The sequence below is a fragment of the Taudactylus pleione genome, unplaced genomic scaffold (genome assembly GCF_031769625.1).
Source record: "Taudactylus pleione unplaced genomic scaffold, aTauple2 ptg000313l, whole genome shotgun sequence".
NCBI lineage: Eukaryota > Metazoa > Chordata > Amphibia > Anura > Myobatrachidae > Taudactylus > Taudactylus pleione.
This window is the reverse complement of record NW_028284714.1, coordinates 4,758,388-4,785,117: the sequence shown is the minus strand read 5'-3', so window position 1 is coordinate 4,785,117 and position 26,730 is coordinate 4,758,388. Positions and strand designations below refer to the sequence as shown.

Below are 26,730 nucleotides of genomic sequence, written 5' to 3'. Positions count from 1 at the left end.
AAAGGAGCACAGCTTAGGAAGGAACTCAGTAGAGAATACTCTTTAGAGTTGCAGAATTTATTGCTGACCATTGTAATGCTGTATTAATGTAAAAGACATTAGCTTTGAATTATCCAGTAGAAAAAATTCCACACTCCGAAACACAATCTTACCGTATCACTAAATCTGAGAGTTGACAGCAGTTTGGTCGATTTTTCCTGGTTAAAATATTTTGCTTAGAAAACAAAGGGCATCACTTGCAAAAACTTATTTTTCTACACATACTTTAGGTGCAGGTGTGTGAACGGGATGTAGTCATGTGACGGTCACAATCCCGACAGCGGAATGCCGGCTAGAGATTTAGGATAGGTGTCGAAATACCGACGCCTATCATAATCCCGACGCCAGAACGCCTAGGACGACATCCCGAACGAGGATAAGTCCGGGGCGCCCGTAGCGTTAGCCGTGGAGGAGGAGGTAGGATTAGGGAGTCTAGCGGGGTTAGGTTTTGGGGGGGATTAGGGTTAAGCACCCCTAGGAGTAGGGTTAGGCACCTCCAGGGAGAGGTTAGTGTTAGGCATCCCCCCTCCCCGGGAGTGTTAGGTATAGGGAGCAGTAAGGGGAGGGGGGGTTAGGGTTAGGCACCCCCGGGGGTAGGTTAGGGTTAGGCACCACTACGGGAGGGTTAGAGGGGAGGGGGGTGGGGGAGGGGACAGGGTAGGTTAGGGTACTTACCTGCTTCTGTCGGGATCTTGATCCTGTCGGACATCCGCTGCCCGGATTTGAACCGGCCGCCGGCATTTCAATCCCATTCCGTGTGAACAGCATAGGGACTCCTGGTGAAATGAGTAATTTCACTAAATCTCAAAGTAAAAAGAAGTGAATACAACCTCTGCAGGGTCCAAACTTAGGGCCTGATACAAAAATGTACGTTCATACAATGATGAACGTACATCTCCGTTTGTTAGGGGTATGCAGATGTTGCGATTGTGCTATTTAGCAAGCTCAGAAAATCAATAGCTTTCAGAGCTTGTCTCTAATAGCTAAAGCCTCTGGGCTTGATTCAGACCCGCTCGCTATATGCGTTCGCACGCACCCAGCGTATACAAATCTGGCAAAGGCAGGCGATCGCACGGCAATGCATTAGCACGCCCAATTTGTCTTGGCATGCGATCACTCTGTGTATGCAGATGCCTACCAGCCTGTCTTAAGACGCTCACTTGCGCACGTCATCTCCAGGAAGTGTATTCAACCATCGGTACCATTGGGTGCCATCGGAAGCGAACGGAGCGCTTGTGGTTGACCATACCCTGGGCAGCACAGACAGTGTAATGGTTAGCGTTACTGCCTCACAGCACTGAGGTCGTGGGTTCAATTCCCACCACGGCCCTGACTGTGCGGAGTTTGTATATTCTCCCTGTGCTTGCGTGGGTTTCCTCCGGGTGCTCCGGTTTCCTCCCACACTCCAAAAAATATACTGGTAGGTTAGATGGCTCCCAGCAAAAAAAAAATTAACCCTAGTGTGTTTGTGTGTGAGCATGTGTTAGGGAATATAGATTGTAAGCTCCACTGGGGCAGGGACTGATGTGAATGGCCAGATATTCTCTGTAAAACGCTGCGGAATATGTGTGCGCTATATAAATAACTGGTAATGATAATAATAATAATACCCTACCGCAAGCACTGCGAGCACTTCAGTATCAAAGTCTGCCAGGTGACGTGTACTATGACGCTACGTTTTAATTATGCACGCTTCTGAAATGGCATTGAGACACTCAGGCACGCCTGCGTTCGCACCTCCACTCCCCCGTTTTCTCAGACCAACCCCTGTCACCACTCACAAACGGCTTCTCTTGTTACTCACTCAGCTAGGCAGTCTATGCGCAGCGAGCAAATGCTTCCTGATCGCTCAGACTGGTTCGCGACGCTCACTGCGATGCTTACATATGCGCAGAATGCAAATATCGTCTGGCTGCGTGCGAACGCTTCCTAGCGAAGGGGTCTGAATCGGGCCCTCTGTCCTATGGAAAGAACTATCGGAGTGCATAAATGATCACTCTAGATCCCTCTACTCTCTCAGGCTCTTTCTGAGTTTTAAGGACTTGCATGCTCACGTACAGTGATGGCCCAAAACCTGGAAGAGAAAACTTTTACTGATGTGGACGGTGGCAAAAGTGCAGTGCGTTTCATTCACTGTCCTAAAGAAACATTCCTAATTTCTGTAATATACAGCAATGAGGAATGTTAGTTTTTTGGGGCTGTACCAGGTTCCCTCTAAAATATAAAATAAAATAGTGAATGCAGCATGAACCCCACTACTCAAAGGGGTCTATTTATTAATATCTGTCAGTAGGTATAAGTTTCTATCACTGCCTATCGTAGTGATAAAAAAACAAAAAAAGAATGTCCTAATCAATAAAATCTCACCAAAGCCCTCAGTGATACACAGTCACGGGGGATATGCACATGCATGAATTGGGTAACGCATGTGCAGTTTACAGAGCAACTGAACCTGGGGCACACAAGAAGCTTTGTAATTCCGTCCTTGCAAACATGCAATTGCAGCAGGAGGTGTATAACACCCACTGCTGCATTTGCGATCCCAGCACTGCGACCAAAATTGCAGGCTGGGATAACAATCACGACCAGCATACTCAGGCTGGCCGGCTGCAAGGCCAGGAAACTGTGTTCGTGGACGTAGCCCGTGGACTTGCCACATCCACAGAACGGGTCCTGTGCACGCGCACATTCCTGCTTGCAATGCTGATTAGTCCCCTCGCCTGCTATTACCAGCTGCGACCATTTGATACATAAGACAAAGCTCTATCTCCAGTAAAACAGCTGTTAGAGCATTTAGTAACACCTACTTTCTCAGAAATTAAAGCTTCTAGATTCTTCTAGCCAGCTATCGGCCCAATTTATTAATTAGAGGAAGTTCCTATGTCCAGCAAAAGTGCTTTCACTGGAGATGGGGCTTCTCCTGATCTATGAAATTCTCCATGACAGCGATCGTTTTTGCCAGGTACAGTATTGACGGCAACCACTTTTGCCAGCTCTTTAGCAACAGTTTACTTCATGGGGAAAGGCAATTTAACAAGCAGGTTGATAAAGACACCTCTCACTAACGCTTACCAGCTCTCCTCTTACCTCCTCCGTCCACCATGTTTCCTTCCCACTTCTGCCTCCAACTGTTTACACCGATGTAGAATGCAAGCTTTTGGGCCGGGTCCCATGGCTGGCTCTACCATTAGGCAGCTGTCTAGGGTGCCGGAATCTAGGGTGGGTGCCACTGAGTTTGGTTATCACAAACTTAACTTGGACTTAAAGCCGGCTGTGGCAGCTACGGAACTAATATACCGCCGTCACTACACTTTCACCTTAGGGGCTGGAAAGTGGGTACTGGTGGTGGTTGGGTGCTGTAGGCTGAGGCTTTGCCCAGGGTACCAAAAAACCTTGCCCTGCAGGGTCTTCTTCACTTGTTCCTTCCCTCCATTATCTTTACTACTAGTGGTCCTTGCCTCTTGTCTCCTTCCCCCCTACAGTGAATCTGACACTGTCTGCTTGCCTATACGATGGGTACAGGATCATTGACAGTTGTTCTCCCCTGTAGCTCATCACCTCCTTTTAACCCTAGCTACAGTGATGTCCTAACTTTTCCACTGTTACTGTTACCCTCTAGTTATGGTTTTTACTCCAATGTTTGTGTATATGCTCTGTTTTGCATTACATTTATGCTTTGTTCTTGTGTACACCCCCTGTACAGCACTACACCTTGTGGCTTCTAATAATAAACATATACACAAATGCCTCTGCAGTCCTCCTATCACCATCTCAGGATGGCCAAACACGAATGCTACAAGAACAAAATATAAAAACCAACACCATGACACTTTGGGCCTGATTCAGACCCACTCGCGAGCGGCTGTCCGCTCGCAAGTGGGTCGATGGTGTGCACTGAGCATGCGCACGACGGAGGGAGCTCAGTCGTGCGCATGCACGAGACGCGACGAGCGAAGGACTTTCCTTCACTCGTTGTGTCTGATCAAAGGGGGCGTGCTGTCGATGTTGATTGACAGCACGCCCCCTTTGGTGGGCGTGCCAGGGGCGTGCCTCCCAGACGGGGGCGTTCCCAAGGGAACGCCTACCGTCAGAAGCCGGCCCACTGACATCACTAGTGATGTCAGTGGGAGTGATTTTGGCTCTGATAGAGCCAAAATCACTCCGGGCCTTGCGGTTGAGAAACTCAACCGCAGGCTCCGGCTCGCAGTGGCGATGGTCGCGATGGTCAAGACCATCGCGATCATCAACCTGCACGCTCGTATAGGCTGTGGGTGGTGACCCACAGCTATACGAGCGTCCAGGAGGACGCTCCATTTTTATGGAGGACGGCCCTCATTCAGAGCGAGCGCTCTGCTCAGAGCGTCCGGCTCTGAATGAGGGCCTTTGTTCCAATAAATTTTGCACATTTGTGATGAGACCATAAAAACCATAAGACCATAAGAAAGGGTTCCTTCTCACAACTCTTCCATGCGAAAGAAAAAAAAAACTGTGCTATACCGTGTACAACTATTCCAGGGTCAGCTGAAGTTTCTTGAACACAATATCCTTTGCTGTAATATGCGGTTTCTGCTTTGCAGATCTTATGAATAATTCTACAAATGATTTTTCTTGGTATTTTCATCAGATCCTCTTAAAGCAGAAATTCCACAAGTAAGTTTTCCTTCTTTAAGAAGAAGGGGTCTATTTACTAAGACTCCACATATCGTGGAGTTAATGCCACTCCTGCTTCACCTGCTAGCGTTGCGAAGCAGGAGCTGGCTAACTCAGCCATTACTAAAAATAGACCTGCCAAGGAGGGTGAATGTTAAGTCACCCCCTCGGCGGTAACAGCTGAGACTCCTTTCCCCTCACAGCCCTGTGTGACTCACCATCTCCTGCCGGCAGCAGCAACTTTTTTTTTTTTCAACAAAATTTATTTACAAACTGCAAAATTGACACGGCTCAAGTCCTGCTTCTCCAGTGAGAAGAAGCAGGTACCGGCAGCTACAGGAGGCGGTATCAGCAATGGAGAAGACACCCGACGGTAAGTGCCCTCTCCCCTTAGTAATACCTGGAACACTTAACGCTGCTATAGGTGTCTATGGCAGCGCTAAGTGCCACAGGTGCAGTGCGGTATTGTAGGCAGAGAAAATCCCTTTAGTACATACTGAGAAGCAGTATGTACAGGGATTTTCTCTGCCTTTAGAGTTTTTCCCCCCTTAGTAAATAGACCCCTGTGTATCTTAAGTATGCATATTTTATCCATCCCACAAAACATGTTCTCCTTATCAATAACTCTCTGGAGGCAAAACAAGTATGGCTGCCACATCTTTCAGTATGTCATGTGATGGCAGAGTGTGGAGTAGGAGGAGAAAGTCACAGTGCACAGAGGAGAAACAAAACACATTGGAGCCAATTCTGAGTTGGGAGCAAAGCAAAAAGAGCAAGTAACTTTGCACCTTGGTAAAACCATGTTGCACTGCAGGTGGGGCAGACAGGGGTGCCGAGAGCTGACATGGTCCCAGGTACTGAGGGGAGCGTGGCCAAATTCCTCTCAAAATGAATAATAATTAAAACTTTTTTCCAATTAGTCGATGGCTGCACGGGGGGAGGGGCAGGCCGGGGGACGCTAACGGTCCCCCTTACTAGTTGACCCAGGACAGGGCCCCCAACAAATCTGGGCCTGGGTAATTAGTACTCGGGTCCCCCCTCTCGTCGTTCCTGGGGCAGATGTCAAATATGCAGAAATATTTAGATTAGAAGATCGTGTCCAAATCTAAATTGCAGTGTGAAAATAAAGCTGCCCAGCAGTTGTGGGATAGCATGCCGGTATTTAACCTGCATGCTAACAAAATAAATGTATTTGCACTAGGGGTGAGCGGGTTCGGATTTCTGAAATCCGAACCCCCCCGAGCCCCCCCGATCCGAGTCCGATCCGAATCAGGCTCGACTTTTCCCGCCTGACTCGGATCTGAAATCGAGGCAAAACGTCATCATCCCGCCTTCCGAGTCTCGCGGGTTTTGGATCCTATATAAGGTACCCACGTCGGCGCCATTTTCTCACTCGGCTGTGGACAGTGAAGAGGGAGGGTGGGAGTTAGGGCTGTGTAGTGTAGTGTAGTGTAGTGCTGCTGTTGTCCACTACTTCAAAGTCCATAGGGGCTGGCTGTGTTGTGCTGTGCTGCTGTTGTTAATAGGGGCTGTGTCCACTACTTCAAAGTCCATAGGGGCTGGCTGGACTGTGTTGTGCAGTCAGTTCTCCATAGGGGCTGTGTCCATTCCAAAGTCCTGTGCAGTGTCCCAGTCCTAAAGGAGTGCTGCAGTGTTGTCCAGGGGGTGCTCTGTCCATCAGGGGTGCTCCCCCCAAGTGCTAAAAAAATAATATATTTTCTGTGTTTGTGAATTGTGTGCGCAGTAGCCGCACGTGCATCAACAAAGTAGTGCCAAGCATGCGCCTGTGTCATAAGTAAAGGGCCGGCTGGCTTGACCGTTAAGGGTGCTGTAACCCCCGAAAGTACACTCCAGTCCAAACCAAAAAAAAAATTATTTTCTGTGTTTGTGAATTGTGTGCGCAGTAGCCGCACGTGCATCAACAAAGTAGTGCCAAGCGTGCGCCTGTGTCATAAGTAAAGGGCCGGCTGGCTTGACCGTTAAGGGTGCTGTAACCCCCGAAAGTATACTCCAGTCCAAACCAAAAAAAAAATTATTTTCTGTGTTTGTGAATTGTGTGCGCAGTAGCCGCACGTGCATCAACAAAGTAGTGCCAAGCGTGCGCCTGTGTCATAAGTAAAGGGCCGGCTGGCTTGACCGTTAAGGGTGCTGTAACCCCCGAAAGTACACTCCAGTCCAAACAAAAAAAAAAATTATTTTCTGTGTTTGTGAATTGTGTGCGCAGTAGCCGCACGTGCATCAACAAAGTAGTGCCAAGCGTGCGCCTGTGTCATAAGTAAAGGGCCGGCTGGCTTGACCGTTAAGGGTGCTGTAACCCCCGAAAGTACACTCCAGTCCAAACCAAAAAAAAAATTATTTTCTGTGTTTGTGAATTGTGTGCGCAGTAGCCGCACGTGCATCAACAAAGTAGTGCCAAGCGTGCGCCTGTGTCATAAGTAAAGGGCCGGCTGGCTTGACCGTTAAGGGTGCTGTAACCCCCGAAAGTACACTCCAGTCCAAACCAAAAAAAAAATTATTTTCTGTGTTTGTGAATTGTGTGCGCAGTAGCCGCACGTGCATCAACAAAGTAGTGCCAAGCGTGCGCCTGTGTCATAAGTAAAGGGCCGGCTGGCTTGACCGTTAAGGGTGCTGTAACCCCCGAAAGTACACTCCAGTCCAAACCAAAAAAAAAATTATTTTCTGTGTTTGTGAATTGTGTGCGCAGTAGCCGCACGTGCATCAACAAAGTAGTGCCAAGCGTGCGCCTGTGTCATAAGTAAAGGGCCGGCTGGCTTGACCGTTAAGGGTGCTGTAACCCCCGAAAGTACACTCCAGTCCAAACCAAAAAAAAAATTATTTTCTGTGTTTGTGAATTGTGTGCGCAGTAGCCGCACGTGCATCAACAAAGTAGTGCCAAGCGTGCGCCTGTGTCATAAGTAAAGGGCCGGCTGGCTTGACCGTTAAGGGTGCTGTAACCCCCGAAAGTACACTCCAGTCCAAACCAAAAAAAAAATTATTTTCTGTGTTTGTGAATTGTGTGCGCAGTAGCCGCACGTGCATCAACAAAGTAGTGCCAAGCGTGCGCCTGTGTCATAAGTAAAGAGCCGGCTGGCTTGACCGTTAAGGGTGCTGTAACCCCCGAAAGTACACTCCAGTCCAAACCAAAAAAAAAATTATTTTCTGTGTTTGTGAATTGTGTGCGCAGTAGCCGCACGTGCATCAACAAAGTAGTGCCAAGCGTGCGCCTGTGTCATAAGTAAAGGGCCGGCTGGCTTGACAACTAAAGGGTGCTGTAACCCCCAAAGTACACTCCAGTCCAAACCAAAAAAAAAATTATTTTCTGTGTTTGTGAATTGTGTGCGCAGTAGCCGCACGTGCATCAACAAAGTAGTGCCAAGAGTGCGCCTGTGTCATAAGGGCCGGCTGGCTTGACCGTTAAAGGGTGCTGTAACCCCCAAAGTACACTCCAGTCCAAACCAAAAAAAAAATTATTTTCTGTGTTTAGCCGCACGTATATATCAAATCGATATAACATAAATGGAGGACCAAACTTTCTCCGATAAAAATAAAATAGAGAAAGATCAAGAACCACTTCCTCCTAGTGCTGAAGCTGCTGCCACTAGTCATGACATAGACGATAACATGCCATCAACGTCGTCTGCCAAGGCCGATGCCCAATGTCATAGTAGAGGGCACATACAATCCCAAATGGCAAAGTTCAGGAAAATGACCTTGAAAAAGACATTTAAATCAGCTGAAGAGAAACGTAAACTTGCCAATATGCCATTTACGACACGGAGTGGCAAGGAACGGCTAAGGTCGATCCCTAGTATGTTCATGACTAGTGGTTCAGCTTCACATGACGATGGAAGCCCTCCTCCCACTAAAAAAATCAAAAGAGTTAAGCTGGCAAAAGCACAGCGAAGAACTGTGCTTTCTAAGAAGATATCACAAATCCCCAAGGAGAGTCCAAGTGTGGTGGTGGTTGCGATGCCTGACCTTCCCAGCACTGGACGGGAAGAGGTGGCTCTTTCCACCATTTGCACGCCCCCTGCAAGTGCTGAAAGGAGCACCCACAGTCCACTTGCTGATATGCAAATTGAAGATGTCACTGTTGAAGTACAACAGGATGAGGATACTGGTGTAGCTGGCGCTGAGGAGGAAGTTGGTGAGGAGGATTCTGATGGTGATGTGGTTTGTTTAAATCAGGCTCCGGGGGAGACAGTTGTTGTCCGTGGGATGAAAAAGCCCATCACGGTCATGCCTGGGCAGAAGACCAAACATTCCACCTCTTTGGTCTGGCAATATTTCTATCCAAATCCGGACAACAACTGTCTTGCCATATGTACCATATGTAAAGGTGAAATAAGTAGGGGTAGGGACGTCAACCACCTAGGAACATCCTCCCTTATACGGCACCTGCAGCGCGTTCATAAAAAGTTACTGTCAAGTTCAGAAACTTTGGCTAAGACCGTAAGCAGTCCAGGGACACCTAAATCCCGTTGTCCTGTTGTATCCAATCGCCTGCAAACCACACCGTCAACTCCCTCCTCGTCAATTTCCTCCTTAGTCAGGATCGGAAGTAGTCCTGCAGGCCATGTCACTGGCATGACTGACTCTCCTATCCGGGATTCCTCTGGAGGATCCTGCATTGCTACGCCTACTGCTGCCGCTGCTGCTGTTGCTGCTGCTGGGAGTCGTTCATCATCCCAGAGAGGAAGTAGGAACACCACTACTTTTACTAAACAATTGACCCTCCAACAGTCTTTAGCGAGGAGGATGAAGTACGACAGCAGTCATCCTGAAGCAAAACGTATAACTGAGGCCTTGACTGCTATGTTGGTGTTAGACGTGCGTCCGGTATCCGCCATTAGTGCAGTGGGATTTAGACAATTGATGGAGGTAGTGTGTCCCCGGTTCCAAATCCCGTCTAGATTCCACTTCACTAGGCAGGCGATACCGAGACTGTACAGAAACGTCAGAAAAAGTGTCCTCAGTGTCCTGAAAAATGCCGTTGTACACAATGTCCACTTAACCACGGACATGTGGACAAGTGGAACAGGGCAGACTAAGGACTATATGACTGTGACAGCCCACTGGGTAGATGTATCACCTTACGCAGCAACAGCAGCAGCGTCACCAGTAGCAGCATCTCAGAAACGCCAGCTCGTTACAAGGCAGGCTACGCTGTGTATCACCGGTTTCAGTAAGAGGCACACCGCCGACAACCTCTTAGAGAAACTGAGGGAAATCATCGCCCAGTGGCTTACCCCACTTAGACTCTCCTGGGGATTTGTGATATCTGACAACGCCACCAATATTGTGCGGGCATTACATCTGGGCAAATTCCAGCACGTCCCATGTTTTGCTCACACAATAAACTTGGTGGTGCAGAATTTTCTGAAAAGCGACAGGGGCGTGCAGGAGACGCTTTGGGTGGCCCGAAAAATTTCTGGCCACTTTCGCCATTCAGCGACTGCGTGCCGAAGACTGGAGCGCCAGCAAACACTCTTGAACCTGCCCCGCCATCACCTGAAGCAAGAGGTTGTGACGCGGTGGAACTCAACCCTCTATATGCTTCAGAGGATGGAGGAGCAGCAAAAGGCCATACAAGCCTATACATCCACCTATGACATAGGCAAAGGAGGGGGTATGCACCTGACTCAAGCGCAGTGGAGAATGATTTCCGTGTTGTGCAAGGTTCTCCAGCCCTTCGAACTTGCCACACGTGAAGTCAGTTCAGACACAGCCAGCTTGAGTCAGGTCATTCCCCTCATCAGGCTTTTGCAGAAGCAGCTGGAGAAAGTGAAGGAGGAGCTAAGACGGAGCGATTCCGCTCGGCATGTGGGACTTGTGGATGAAGCCCTTCATTCGCTTTGCCAGGATTCCAGGGTGGTCAATCTGTTGAAATCAGACCACTACATTTTGGCCACCGTGCTTGATCCTAGGTTTAAAGCCTATGTGGTGTCTCTCTTTCCGGCCGACACAAGCCTGCAGAGGTGCAAAGACCTGCTGGTGAACACACTGTCAGCTGAAGCGAAACGTGACACGTCAACGGCTCCTTCTTCATTTTCTCCCGCAACTGGGGCTGCCAGGAAAAAACTTAGGTATCCTAAGCAACCCGCTGGCGGTGATGCAGGGCAGGCAGGACCAAGTTTGGACATCTGGTCCGGACTGAAGGACCTGGCAACAATTTCTGACATGTCTACTGTCACTGCATATGATACTGTCACCATTGACAGAATGGTGGAGGATTACATCGGTGACAGCATCCAAGTAGGCATGTCAGACAGTCCATACCTGTACTGGCAGGAAAAAGAGGCAATTTGGAGGCCCCTGTACAAGCTGGCTCTATTTTACCTGAGTTGCCCCCCCTCCAGTGTGTACTCCGAAAGAGTGTTTAGTGCAGCCGGGAACCTTGTCAGTGAAAGGCGTAGGAGGTTGCTTCCACAGAATGTGGAGAAGATGATGTTCATCAAAATGAATTATCAGCTCTTCCAGGGAGACCAGCCTCCAGAAGGTACAGAGGGACCTGTGGTGGTGGATTCAAGTGGGGACGAGTTAATACTTTGTGAGGATGAGGATGTACACACTGAAGAGGGTGAGGAATCGGTGGATGAGGAGGATGAGGATGACATCTTGCCTCCGTAGAGCCAGTTTGTGCAGGGACACATTAATTGCCAGCTTGTTTTGTGGGGGCCCAAACGAACCAATCATTTCAGCCACAGTTGTGTGGCAGACCCTGGCGCTGAAATGATTGATTTGTTAAAGTGTGCATGTCCTGTTTATACAACATAAGGGTGGGTGGGAGGGCCCAAGGACAATTCCATCTTGCACTTCTTTTTTTTCTTTGCATTATGTACAGTTTGGGGCCTAGTTTTTCTAACTGCCATCCTGTCTGCCACTGCAGTGTCACTCCTAGATGGGTCACGTGTTTGTGCCGCCCACTCGTGTCGCTTAGCATAGTCATCCAGCTCCCTCGGTGCAACCTTTTGGACATGAAAACACTATTGTGAGGTGTGAGGTGTTCAGAATAGACTGGAAATGAGTGGAAATTAAGGTTATTGAGGTTAATAATAGCATAGGAGCAGAGAAACCAACAAATTCTGTGATTTTAGCTGTTTTTATGCTTTTTAAAAAAAAAATACAGATCCAAAACACAAAACCCAGAACCCAAAACACGGAAGGGTGGTTTTGGCAAAACCAATCCAGATCCAAAACACGAAGAAAGATCCAGATCCAAAACCAAAACACAAAACACGAAAAGTGGCCGGTGCACACCCCTAATTTGCACCCCTTGCATTGCAACATGGTTTCTCCCAGACAACGCTACTTGCCTTTCTTAACCAACTCAGAATCAGCCCTATTGTCTTGCTGCCAGACACAAACATTATATTACACAAACACAGGGGTCTATTTACTAAGGGGAGAAAAGGGGAAAAATGCTAAAGGCATAGAAAATACCTGTACATATTGCTTCTCAGTATGTACTAAAGGGATTTTCTCTGCCTGCAGCCTGCCAGCGCTAAGTGCAGGCTACAACATCGCACTGCACCTGGGTCACTTAGCGCTGCCATAAACACCTATGGCAGCGCTAAGTGTCCCAGGTATTACTAAGGGGAGAGGACACTTACTGTTTGCTGACTTCTCCAGCGCTGATGTCACCTCCTGGAGCTGTTGGTATCTGCTTCTCCTCACTGGAGAAGCAGGACTTGAGCAGTGTTACTTTGGCCGTTTGTAAATAAAGTTTATTGAAGAAAAAAAAACTCCTCCTCCTCTCTGCTTCCAGGTACTTGGGATTCCGGAGACCTGGTGATGGTGAGAACAATGTACTTTGCTGCTTACACCGCCGAGGGGGTGACTTATCGTTCACCCTCCTCAGCGGGTCTATTATTGGTAATATCTGCGGTAGTCAGCTCCTGCTTCACAGCGCTAGCAGTTGCGGCTATAACTCCACGTTAAGGGGAATGTTAGTAAATAGACCCCACAGGCTCTTAGCATATCATGTGAAGGCAGAGAGAGGAAAAGGAGGTGGATAATGTCACAGTGAAAGCAGAGCTCAGAGAGGTGTTCTAAAGCGTTGCTGCACACTACAGTATGTGCCATGTAACCGTGGTTGTCATTGTAGTATCATAAACCTCTTATTAATCTGCAGAATTGTTACTCATTAATAGCAATATGAAGAAACAACCCAATTGAAAATGGTAACGAGCAACATTCGCCTTAAAGCCTGCCACAGTGATGTTTTCATGGGATGGGACTATTGCTTTATCATTTATTTCCTAATGGTGTTTCTGACAATCTAAATTCAAAACCGAATGCAAATAGATATTTTATTATTATTTAAAAAAACGTTTGCACATGCCACATTCACTGTTTTATTAATTTGATTTTCAATCAGCTGAATTCTTCAAATAAATAGCATTAATATGCTGAAAGTATAATAGCTCGAAATACGCTCCTTCACCAAACGGCAATATGGGATATTATTAGAACTAAACACCAGCCAAAAACTGTCAGCTCTGGGCTGGTACAAAATTCACTTACAGAATGAAAATGGCTATATTATGCCCCCACTGCACAAGGAACATCCCTAGAAATATTCTCACTTTGCAGAATTAAATCTCTTTTTTTTCACAAATGTACTTTTCAAGGAATGTCCTTGTTCTGCCCACCTTCTCGCTTCAGCCGATGCCATTTCTGCACTTTCCTAAGCCCTCTGGTTGTGCCAAATGAGGGGCACATCGGGACCAAAGCTGATATTCAGCAAAGCCTCTGCCATTTTGCGTTTTTGTAGTTCACCATCAGTGTTTCTTTAAGCTTCGCTATTTAAAAAACTTGCCAATAATGTACATCAAACTTACTGACAACATCCATCTGGACAATATTTTGAGATCAGTAATACACAAAAGCAATGGGTCTAGCGGCGTAAAGCGGCTACATCCGTCTAAAGGTCTGGTTAGGGCGCCAAACCAAGTACTTTTCACACATTTCTGTCGCCGCCTCTTGAGGCTGCTAGCAGAAATGTGTGTGCCTATGGCTCTCGCATTCGAATGGAGCAACAACTGAATTGCTCCGTTGGGCGCCCATCAATTAAAGCAGCGTGAAAAACAATTGAATTCCCCCCTATTTGTTCTTTTGGTTTTAATAAACCATTAAAGCTAAAGCACTCGTTGATTTTCATTTGTATCAAAATCTAATAACTGAAGGAAAGGTTTGCAGTGAGCTTAATAACACTGTGAGAATCTCTTATACATATTTGGCTCTCTCCCAAACTTTGAAATTCACATCTGCCAAACTGAAACAACTCATGCCAATACCAGTAGTATAACAGCTGGCACACAGTAAGATTGTCACAAATCGCTTACACCCCTACACAGCACATCCTGACAAGTGCGGATTACGGCTATCCAGGTGGATACATCAGCACAACACGCACACATGTGTATGTATAATATATAATGTGTTGAATTGAAACACAATGGTGCATATTTATAAAAATCTCTGACAAGAGCCTGTCCTGGCAAAGAGTAGTGCTGGGTACCCAGCCGATGTGTCGTGCAGCGGGTCCCGGCAGGGGTGCTGGCATCGGCAAGGGCGTACACACTTGCCGATGCCAGGAACGATGGAGCAACAGCGGGAACCATGCTGCATTCGGCAGCATGGTCCCCACTGACAATACCGCCCGTCGGACGTGCATGCGATGTTGCGCGGGAACGCGCATTGTTACTGTCAGCGACATAGCAGGTACACACTGTGTTGTCCGATCCGGCGGATTGGACGACATAGCGTCTAGTGTGTGCCCGGCTTAAAAAGTTATAGCAAACAAGAATTACGGAAATTGTAGCATATCTTCAATGTATGCTGTTGTACACACTTGTTAAATACCCAAAAAATTCAAGTACCCCACACCTACCCCCTGCTTTTTCTTACATACTTATTTCAACACAAAATGTAAGAAACACAGTCAGGACCCCAACACTTAAGGAGAACATGGGGTCCAAAGATGGAGTCAGGATGGAATTTGAGTTACTATACATGGTATTATGAGACAGCTTTTATATGCATGAATCAGGATTCCCTTTCAATGCTGTACTAATAAATATATGCTGAAATGGATCCAATAGTTACGTTTTACATACAGACAGTGGTTATTATATTTACTGTAGGTCACAGAATTCCCAATGATTCACTTTCAGGACTGTGCTGCAACCTAAGCATCCGCATCCTTTACATAGAAATGTCTACAGTCCTGTTTCACCACTTATACTGGGAAATTGGGGGGAGGCAGCAGTGACTGCTGTGGCCAAACCATGATTGGGGTGTGCACATAGGGATGGCCCTTACTTACCTTCCCTCCAAACACCCAACCATTTGCCATTCTCTCCAGTGGCACCAGCTCACTGCTAGTCTGATCATCCCAACTTTCTGGCCAGCAGCGTTGTCACATCAGAACTGGGAGGTACTGTATGTTGTACCTGTGATCCGAGGGCCTGATTCAGATGTAGACGCAGTGCACATCCCTGCTGTGTCTTTGGACACAGCAGGGATTTGTACATATTCTAATGCTGCAGGAGGTGTGTGGCAGAAATAGACACCTCCTGTCAGCAGGTGTGATCCGAGTTCTGCGACCAAAGACACAGCATCGGATCACCATCGCGATCATCGGTCACTAGGCCATCTAAGAAAACCATTCCGGGAATGCAGGTTAGCACCACTCCATCCCCGTCCCAAAACACCCGTCAGTCAGGCTACAGCTGTCGGGCACTGCAAGCATAATCGCTGGACTCCTTCTGCACATACGCAGTTCACCCACCATCGGGTTAGTACATAAACCATCAGATTCACGTACTGTACTGACCTGAATCAGGCGCTGATTTCACACTGACTCACTTGCCTGGGTACATTTTTCATGCAGCAGTTTTGCTTTCTTATATAATCTGCCCATTCCCAGTCTTCTATCCCTGGCTCTGGCCAAGTATTTCTGCTGAGAGCTAACTTAATTTATCTTGGTAACCTTGGCTTCTCCTTGTGACTATACTGGATATCCTCCTGTCCTGACCTTGTACTGTTTTTTTACTATTATGCTGCATCCTTGTTTCCTGACTCCAAGCCTTGGACAGTTTTCGATCTTCATCTCTCAGCAGCTGAGTAGAAATCTGCAGAGGGCATCAACCAAAGTACCCATTAGTACTACTCCTAGGGGTAGATTTACTAAGTCGCTGCTTTTTGGACGCTGGGTTCATGTTAAATGCAGAAAAATAATCTAGAGATAATTTAAGAGAGTATGATTTTTGTTTGCCTTTTTTTGTCTAGCACCCATTGCCATCAGGTTCATTATTCTACACGTATCCTCACTCATCTTTGCTGCAGTCATGCCAGGTCCCATGAGCTCAGAGCATCTGCGTCCGCTGGTACGGGCAGAACGTCCAATGTACACAGAAAAAGGTGGCTCCCCATAATACAGTAGAAACCTTAAGTGAAATAACTTTTGATAAGCTGGGCCTCTCACACAGTGCTAACTGTTACTGTCTCTCTTACATAATGTAATTTGCTTTTTAGGTTTATTAAAGCAAGATAAAACTAATACAGGGGTATATTTATAAAAACTGCACTGAGTCCCCATAGTCTTACCTTGTGCTTGTCCATCAATCACAAGCGATCTCTAATCCAAATACAATGTTCCACCAATAAGCCTTGTCTACTGCTTAGCCAAGCTCCACAAGCCGATTTATGAATGAACACACATTTCTCTATTGCCTAGCATTTCTTATCGCTGCAATAAAGAATTATTTTTTTTTACCGAATTTATTCAACTTATCTTGCTGGAGCAGCGGTTCCAATAAAAGCATGTCCTGGCAAAATGTAAGAAGCAAAGTGACAGCTCAAATTATATGGATGTAATTGAATAGGCATTAGGCGGTTTGCATGGAGCATTGCATTTTAAATGTGATGCATCCCGCCACTCATCGCAAGCATTATGGCGTTTATTAATGCGGTATGGTTGAATAAAATCACAAAGGACAGCACTCTTGTGCAATGCAATATGTGTAAAAATGGGGCAGATTAGATGGAACAAGCGGTTCATATCTGCCGTCAAATTCTATGATTCTATATTTGTGATAGAAGTTTATGTCCCAGAAGTACTACTGTGCATGCCGCAGGGGGCGCTTCCTCTCAGGGAGGAGTATGAATAGAAGCCTATAGGCTGGAGGAGGGTGCAGGAGACTTGCTCACTTTTCCGGATGCCCGGGAGCTCCACCCAATTTTCAGCAGCCTCCCCACCATTCCAGGAGAGAAGGCAAGTAAGATCTAAAGATGGCGTTGCCCACCATAATCAAGCTCTGGAATGTATCACATTCTGGAGCTCGGTGCATATACGTTAAACAGTCAAACCTCCGAAAACATCATTGTCTGAGGTTTGACCGCAAAATCTGTATTAATGCATCCCACCTAAAGCGATCCAGTATGCCCAGAGAACAGCTGTCCAAAGGAGAGAGCTCACCGATCACCAAGGAAAGGGGGGGGTAGCGGTCGCGCTCAGGAGTGGGGGTGAGCGCTAGCCGGCATTGGCGCATGCACAAAAATACAGTGAGAACTATGCTGTGGTGATTCGCAGGGACAGAGCTTTTTCACAAGCTCTGTCCCTACTTGAGAATGTTGATACATTCTCGCAATAGTTCCTAAATTTGCAATGAGAATTTAGGTGAAATGATCAGACTACAATCTGCATTTGAAATGCGGATTGTAATAAATAGGAGGTTAATAATCTTGAGATTGCTTAGGGTTGTAAACTGATTACTTACAATCCCTAAACCACCTTTAATACTAGACACTTTTCATTCTCAGCAAAATTCTGTATGGCTTAATAATGTGTAGTCAAAATTGTTAGAAACCAATAAATCTTTATGCAAAGATCAGTAAAAAATATTCAAGTGTTAGCAAATCTGTCACAGACAACTGTCAGTACAAACTTCATGTGTGATACTTAAATATATATTATATATCCATGATAAACAGTAATATGTTTTGTAAGAATACCTGAATCACTGTAGCAGCTCTCCCTTACCTGGATTTGCACTTTCAATCTCTGGTGACATGCTGTAACTAAACATTTAGCAAGTAGCTAAGCAGAAAGTGAGGGGTTTCCTTCCTTGTAGTTGCTGTTAGCCAGGTGCTGCATATAAAACACCCTCCAGAGGGTCCTGCTTCCTGCAGATCCCTGACAGCTTCTCATCACAGCCTCATCGTGCTTCCTGTTCTCCTGAATGCTGCTCCTGGTCTCTGCACTCTGCACATGATCAGTGTGTAGGCTGTTTGGTAGTCTGGCTTTAGCATATTGCTAGGAGCTCATTTCAATTTGAAATAGCTACTCTCTAGGCTAGGCATGGTATGGTATGGCAGTGAGATCAGGTTTAGTTATCAGCTCCTCTGGCTTATTTATTTTGTGAAAGAGCATACTTTAATCCAGATAATATAAATTATAGCATTGCTAGAATCACTGTTGGTGCGTACACACTAGACGATATGCTCGCTGAGCGATATCGTGTAGTGTGTCCCCGGCAGGCTGTGCTCAATGTCGTTCATGATATCGTTATCGTTCAGTCGTCCACTTTATCGCCCAGTGTGTACGCACCTTAAGATGACCTCTCTATAATGCTCTGGGGGTAATGGGACAACTCGGTGTGTGTGTTGCTGCACACCTGCTGCTGCCCCCCTGTATATTGCAGGGGATATAATGTTGCCCAGGCTGAGGAAGTGGGTAGGATCCAGCAGGTTGGTCTGCAAAATTTCTTGAATATGAGAAGGAAGACAAGTTTTGGAATAAACATTATGGCTGGAAGGTATGTTGCCTGATTCAGGATGGTACGGAGGCATGCTGAAAGCTGTATATAAATATCCCAATGCCTTGTGGCATCAACATTTATTCACTGCCCTCAGGCATCTGTTTCTAAACGATTACTACAATGTTACATGGGCGGATTATGATGGAAAACCAGCCCGGGAAATGTATGGAAGCAGCCCTAATTGGGGCGTGGTCTGAAGAGGGGGCGGGATCACAGGGCCTGATTCTGAGTTGGACGCAGTTGCTCCTTTCTTGTGTCTTTTGCTGCAGTTTCGTCTGTGACATTATGCTAATGCCGTTACAGTGCCTCTCCCTGGTGTACATCCATGTGTCTGAATGTGCAAGGACTGAGACGCCCACTCTTAGTGTCTACAGATGCTGCAGTCATGCTTTGTGTGTCTTAGATGCAACCATCCATCGCACCATTGAAACTTTCACCAACCCTATGCTAGGTGCAGGTCATCCATTTGAGTGTGATCTGCAATGTGATCAATTCAGAGTCTCTATACGCAGTCACTTTCAGCGACACACATACGACTACAGTAACATGGCCATCTGTATCTAATAAGCCAAAAACCTGTAACTGCCCAGGAATGCCCATCACAGTTCTAATTCACTTCTTTGTGTGTGCATGTGAATGAGTACTGCGCCTCTGTACGATCACCATCAGGATGTATATGTGGTGCAAATCAGATGAAAACATTGCTCCACTGCATACAACATTGTCACTGCATCTGACTCCGAATCAAGCCCACAATGCTGTATACCAGTGGTTCCCAAACTGTGCTCCGCAGCACCCTGGGTGCAGGGGAGTAGCGAGGGTGGTTCCAGTGGAGCATGAGCTCCGGGCTCCAAAATGGACAGAGGGCGCCATTCAGGGTTCCCGAATTCAAAGGGCACTGCACAGTATGACGGCCACCTGTTATTTTTATCTCGGTTTCTTTTCTTTATATCCTAAATAAGTTACGGATCTTAGATACATTTCTACATTTCATGCTGCCTCAAGCTGCTTAGATTGCCTCCCCTCCGGCCCTCCCTCCTCTGTGATCATCTTCTGTCACCTCCCCTTTCCTGTCAGATTAATTACATTCACTTCTCACCTCTCTGATTCCCTCCCCTCTACCCTGTGATCGGCTCTTTGCCCCGTCCTCTCCTTTCTTATTGGCTTCTGTCACCACCCCTCTCTGATCGACTCTTTGCCCTTCCCCTCTCATGTTTTATTGGCTTCTGTCACCACCCCTCTCATTTCCTTTTTTATTGGCTTCTGTCACCACCCCTCTCCTCACCTTTTCTTATTGGCCTCTGACACCTCCCCTCTCTGATCGGCACTTTCCTCTCCCCTCTCCTCTTTGATCCCCTCCCTCCTTCTCTCCTCATTCATTCACTGTGCGTCAATGGACTTAATAGTTACACATCTGAGGTAAAATCCTAAACTTCAATTATAAGATATGAGTTTAAAAAAAGTCACTGCTTTGCTATATAAAGTAATGGAGGTGTTCCCAGGCGTGACCACAAAGTGTTATTTGAAAGGTCTTTTAAAAAATATTAGGAGACCTGAAATAATAATAATGGTGGTAGACAGAACATGATTAGTAGTACTCACGTTAATACAGGTGCAGTGTATATTTGTGAAGTAGGAGCATAGCTAAGGGAGCTTCCCATAGGTGTTCCCACTCCAGTGATGCTTGGGGCAGTAATTGCAGTAATAAGCTGTGCACCCTGTGTAATATCCCTCTAGCACATGTACTCTGTCAATTTAAGTTAAATGATCAGAATATATAATACAATCTCCTCTATTGACTAATAACAATGATTCAAAGGAGCTAAAGTCAGGTCCTAGGTGCTGTACATAATTAAAGCAGTGCCAAAGCAGCTACTCATTAATGTGAGATTCTACTCCCCCAATGGGGCCTCCATACCCCAGCGTAATACTGTCACTGCTGTTTTTGTCTTCACTTCAGTATTCCCCCGCAGGCTGGCCATACGCCACTGGCACAGTTCAGTACAGGAAGGGGGCGCTATGACATGCACTTTCTCCAGGCGCCATGGTTCCACGCTACTCCTCTGCCTGGGTGCCTCAGGTGGGTGGTCCAGCTCCAAATCAAATTCTTTATGGACAATGTAATGTAAATATGTGGCTCACACACACTTCCCCAGCTAGATCATACCTGGCTGCAGGCAGAGGCCGTACAATGGGGCGCACAGTGTGTCTGCATATGAGACAAATCCTCTGTGTCCTATCACCATACTTGCCAACTCTCCTTGATTGTCAGGGAGACTCCCTGAAATAGTAGCAATCTCCCTGACTCCCTGAAGGGCCTAGCAATCTCCCTGATTGCACCTTACCCCCATTATAATGTTATACGTATATAAAAATACACAGAGATATTTACACTCAAATGGGATCAATAGTATAATTTCCCTGCATCGGTTATAAAGCACAGTGATCCCTATGGCTACATGCATTTTCAGTAATATATCAGTGTATTTGCATCAAAAAAATCGATCTTGCTTACTGCTTTTGGGCTCGTTTACATTTGGATGTAAGTCAATGTTATGACACGTCTCTGAGATGTAGCAGTACACGTGCACTTTACCACTGCGCTCATAGGTGCTGCTTTCACAATCTCCCTGAAATGTTTTTTCAAAAGTAGGCAAGTATGCCTATCACCTGCGTATAATGCACCTACGCCATCAATATTAGATACATGGCAATGACTAGAGCACAGGTTCTCGAACTCTGGCCTCAAGACCCCACAGAGTGCATGTTTTCCAGGTCTCCTCACAATCACAAGTGAAATAATTAGCTTCACCTCTGGATCTTTCAAAATGTGTCAGTGAGCAATGAGTACAACTGTGCACCTGCTGGGTGACCTGGAAAACGTGACCTGTTTGGGGTCCTGAGGACCGAGTTTGAGAACCACTGGACTAGAGGATAGACAGATAAGCATGGATTCACACAGTGATGTCTAACTATCCATCTATCCATCCAGGGGCGTAACTAGGTATTTGAAGGCCCCATAGCAAAAGTTTAAATGGACCTTATATGTACCACCCAATGGTGAAAAACTGTATAACACATGTAACTTTGACAAGGTAGATGGGCCCCCTAAGCTCTGGGCCCTATAGCAACTGCACCTCTTGTACCTATGGTAGTTACCTCTATCTATCTATCTATCTATCTATCTATCTATCTATCTATCCTAAACCTAAAATCAAAGCACAAGAAGGGGGTGCCACATCGTGCATCAAACAGTAAAACAATTTATTGCAATCATAAAACACTGAAAATACGTACCAATATTGGCGTTTGAAACGACAGCAAGTATAGCAGATTCATACACCGGCAATACACCAGGCTTCAAGCAGACACGTCACAGGAACGCGTCTCAACGCGTTGTGACATGACTGGATTAAGGTAAATTTCTGGGGAAGATGCTGGCCTCAATACATACATATGTATGTATATATTACAGCTGGAGTGCCGGATTCTTCGTTTGGTATATTGTTATTTATATATTTATATATTTATATATATATATTAAAGAAAAAAAAAAAGAATCCGGCACTCCAGCTGTAACAAATAGACGTAGATGCCCGGGGCCCTCCCAAAAAGAATCCACAATTAATCTGGCCTTGAAAAAAGTTATTAAAACTGAAATTGCATTGGAAACCACTATGCTGTGGTGTTTTATTCTGTATAAGTCCCCTGAGTGCCGCCCATTCCCCCCTGTGTGTGTGTGTGTATGTTCAGTATGTGTATATATATCTGGACTGGCACTCTCTGATAAAGACAACTTCTTGGGTGGCCTCAGTAGTAAGATGGTCAGGCTTAAATAAAGACTGCAGCACCCCAAGATTCTTGTAAATAATCATACATGTATTGGGCTACACCACCAACATTTCAGAGCCCCTTGTGGCTCTTTTTTAAAAGGCAATCAAATAAACATAGTCATGGGGGCTCTGAAATGTTGATGCCAATACTGTACATGTATGGTTATTTACAAGAATCTTGGAGTGCAGTCTTTATTTAAGCATATATATATATATATATGCAACATTTCAGCGCTTTATTCTGCGCTTTCGTCAAGCATGATCTGTATGCTTGACGAAAGTGCAGAATAAAGCGCTGAAACGTTGCAAAACTACCTACTGCTGTTGGATATGTTTGTTACGGAGTGTCGCCCTGCGTTTGGTATGTACAGTTTGCCCTGCTGTTAGAGGCCGACTGTGGAGGGCACCCGGCCCAGTAACCTGTGGAACCCGTGAGTGATGGATGTGTGTATATATATATATATATATATATATATATATATTAGGGGTGTGCACCGGCCACTTTTCGTGTTTTGGTTTTGGATCTGGATCTTTCTTCGTGTTTTGGATCTGGATTGGTTTTGCCAAAACCACCCTTCCGTGTTTTGGGTTCTGGGTTTTGTGCTTTGGATCTGTATTTTTTTTTTAAAAAGCATAAAAACAGCTAAAATCACAGAATTTGTTGGTTTCTCTGCTCCTATGCTATTATTAACCTCAATAACCTTAATTTCCACTCATTTCCAGTCTATTCTGAACACCTCACAATAGTGTTTTCATGTCCAAAAGGTTGCACCGAGGTAGCTGGATGACTATGCTAAGCGACACGAGTGGGCGGCACAAACACGTGACCCATCTAGGAGTGACACTGCAGTGGCAGACAGGATGGCAGTTAGAAAAACTAGGCCCCAAACTGTACATAATGCAAAGAAAAAAAAGAAGTGCAAGATGGAATTGTCCTTGGGCCCTCCCACCCACCCTTATGTTGTATAAACAGGACATGCACACTTTAACAAATCAATCATTTCAGCGCCAGGGTCTGCCACACAACTGTGGCTGAAATGATTGGTTCGTTTGGGCCCCCACAAAACAAGCTGGCAATTAATGTGTCCCTGCACAAACTGGCTCTACGGAGGCAAGATGTCATCCTCATCCTCCTCATCCACCGATTCCTCACCCTCTTCAGTGTGTACATCCTCATCCTCACAAAGTATTAACTCGTCCCCACTTGAATCCACCACCACAGGTCCCTCTGTACCTTCTGGAGGCTGGTCTCCCTGGAAGAGCTGATAATTCATTTTGATGAACATCATCTTCTCCACATTCTGTGGAAGCAACCTCCTACGCCTTTCGCTGACAAGGTTCCCGGCTGCACTAAACACTCTTTCGGAGTACACACTGGAGGGGGGGCAACTCAGGTAAAATAGAGCCAGCTTGTACAGGGGCCTCCAAATTGCCTCTTTTTCCTGCCAGTACAGGTATGGACTGTCTGACATGCCTACTTGGATGCTGTCACCGATGTAATCCTCCACCATTCTGTCAATGGTGACAGTATCATATGCAGTGACAGTAGACATGTCAGAAATTGTTGCCAGGTCCTTCAGTCCGGACCAGATGTCCAAACTTGGTCCTGCCTGCCCTGCATCACCGCCAGCGGGTTGCTTAGGATACCTAAGTTTTTTCCTGGCAGCCCCAGTTGCGGGAGAAAATGAAGAAGGAGCCGTTGACGTGTCACGTTCCGCTTCAGCTGACAGTGTGTTCACCAGCAGGTCTTTGCACCTCTGCAGGCTTGTGTCGGCCGGAAAGAGAGACACCACATAGGCTTTAAACCTAGGATCAAGCACGGTGGCCAAAATGTAGTGGTCTGATTTCAACAGATTGACCACAATGGAATCCTGGCAAAGCGAATGAAGGGCTTCATCCACAAGTCCCACATGCCGAGCGGAATCGCTCCGTCTTAGCTCCTCCTTCACTTTCTCCAGCTGCTTCTGCAAAAGCCTGATGAGGGGAATGACCTGACTCAAGCTGGCTGTGTCTGAACTGACTTCACGTGTGGCAAGTTCGAAGGGCTGGAGAACCTTGCACAACACGGAAATCATTCTCCACTGCGCTTGAGTCAGGTGCATACCCCCTCCTTTGCCTATGTCATAGGTGGATGTATAGGCTTGTATGGCCTTTTGCTGCTCCTCCATCCTCTGAAGCATATAGAGGGTTGAGTTCCACCGCGTCACAACCTCTTGCTTCAGGTGATGGCGGGGCAGGTTCAAGAGTGTTTGCTGGCGCTCCAGTCTTCGGCACGCAGTCGCTGAATGGCGAAAGTGGCCAGAAATTTTTCGGGCCACCCAAAGCGTCTCCTGCACGCCCCTGTCGCTTTTCAGAAAATTCTGCACCACCAAGTTTATTGTGTGAGCAAAACATGGGACGTGCTGGAATTTGCCCAGATGTAATGCCCGCACAATATTGGTGGCGTTGTCAGATATCACAAATCCCCAGGAGAGTCTAAGTGGGGTAAGCCACTGGGCGATGATTTCCCTCAGTTTCTCTAAGAGGTTGTCGGCGGTGTGCCTCTTACTGAAACCGGTGATACACAGCGTAGCCTGCCTTGTAACGAGCTGGCGTTTCTGAGATACTGCTACTGGTGACGCTGCTGCTGTTGCTGCGTAAGGTGATACATCTACCCAGTGGGCTGTCACAGTCATATAGTCCTTAGTCTGCCCTGTTCCACTTGTCCACATGTCCGTGGTTAAGTGGACATTGTGTACAACGGCATTTTTCAGGACACTGAGGACACTTTTTCTGACGTTTCTGTACAGTCTCGGTATCGCCTGCCTAGTGAAGTGGAATCTAGACGGGATTTGGAACCGGGGACACACTACCTCCATCAATTGTCTAAATCCCACTGCACTAATGGCGGATACCGGACGCACGTCTAACACCAACATAGCAGTCAAGGCCTCAGTTATACGTTTTGCTTCAGGATGACTGCTGTCGTACTTCATCCTCCTCGCTAAGGACTGTTGGAGGGTCAATTGTTTAGTAAAAGTAGTGGTGTTCCTACTTCCTCTCTGGGATGATGAACGACTCCCAGCAGCAGCAACAGCAGCAGCGGCAGCAGTAGGCGTAGCAATGCAGGATCCTCCAGAGGAATCCCGGATAGGAGAGTCAGTCATGCCAGTGACATGGCCTGCAGGACTACTTCCGATCCTGACTAAGGAGGAAATTGACGAGGAGGGAGTTGACGGTGTGGTTTGCAGGCGCTTGGATACAACAGGACAACGGGATTTAGGTGTCCCTGGACTGCTTATGGTCTTAGCCAAAGTTTCTGAACTTGACAGTAACTTTTTATGAACGCGCTGCAGGTGCCGTATAAGGGAGGATGTTCCTAGGTGGTTGACGTCCCTACCCCTACTTATTTCACCTTTACATATGGTACATATGGCAAGACAGTTGTTGTCCGGATTTGGATAGAAATATTGCCAGACCAAAGAGGTGGAATGTTTGGTCTTCTGCCCAGGCATGACCGTGATGGGCTTTTTCATCCCACGGACAACAACTGTCTCCCCCGGAGCCTGATTTAAACAAACCACATCACCATCAGAATCCTCCTCGCCAACTTCCTCCTCAGCGCCAGCTACACCAGTATCCTCATCCTGTTGTACTTCAACAGTGACATCTTCAATTTGCATATCAGCAAGTGGACTGTGGGTGCTCCTTTCAGCACTTGCAGGGGGCGTGCAAATGGTGGAAAGAGCCACCTCTTCCCGTCCAGTGCTGGGAAGGTCAGGCATCGCAACCACCACCACACTTGGACTCTCCTTGGGGATTTGTGATATCTTCTTAGAAAGCACAGTTCTTCGCTGTGCTTTTGCCAGCTTAACTCTTTTGATTTTTTTAGTGGGAGGAGGGCTTCCATCGTCATGTGAAGCTGAACCACTAGTCATGAACATACTAGGGATCGACCTTAGCCGTTCCTTGCCACTCCGTGTCGTAAATGGCATATTGGCAAGTTTACGTTTCTCTTCAGCTGATTTAAATGTCTTTTTCAAGGTCATTTTCCTGAACTTTGCCATTTGGGATTGTATGTGCCCTCTACTATGACATTGGGCATCGGCCTTGGCAGACGACGTTGATGGCATGTTATCGTCTATGTCATGACTAGTGGCAGCAGCTTCAGCACTAGGAGGAAGTGGTTCTTGATCTTTCTCTATTTTATTTTTATCGGAGAAAGTTTGGTCCTCCATTTATGTTATATCGATTTGATATATACGTGCGGCTAAACACAGAAAATAATTTTTTTTTTGGTTTGGACTGGAGTGTACTTTGTGGGTTACAGCACCCTTTAACGGTCAAGCCAGCCGGCCCTTTACTTATGACACAGGCGCACTCTTGGCACTACTTTGTTGATG

The 26,730-nt window shown here is 46.5% G+C and overlaps 1 protein-coding gene across 3 annotated transcripts in view; it reads right to left on the bottom strand.

Moving 5' to 3' along the window:
- The window catches only part of SIPA1 (signal-induced proliferation-associated 1), a 108,769-nt gene extending 90,848 nt beyond the window's left edge, over positions 1-17,921 (bottom strand). For 2 of the 3 annotated variants that reach the window (XM_088442526.1, XM_088442532.1), the window contains exon 1: positions 17,738-17,921. The gene's annotated coding sequence lies outside the window, so the exon portion shown is untranslated. The other variant, XM_088442530.1, reaches the window with a different exon arrangement.
- Between the last annotated feature and the right edge of the window lie 8,809 nt (positions 17,922-26,730).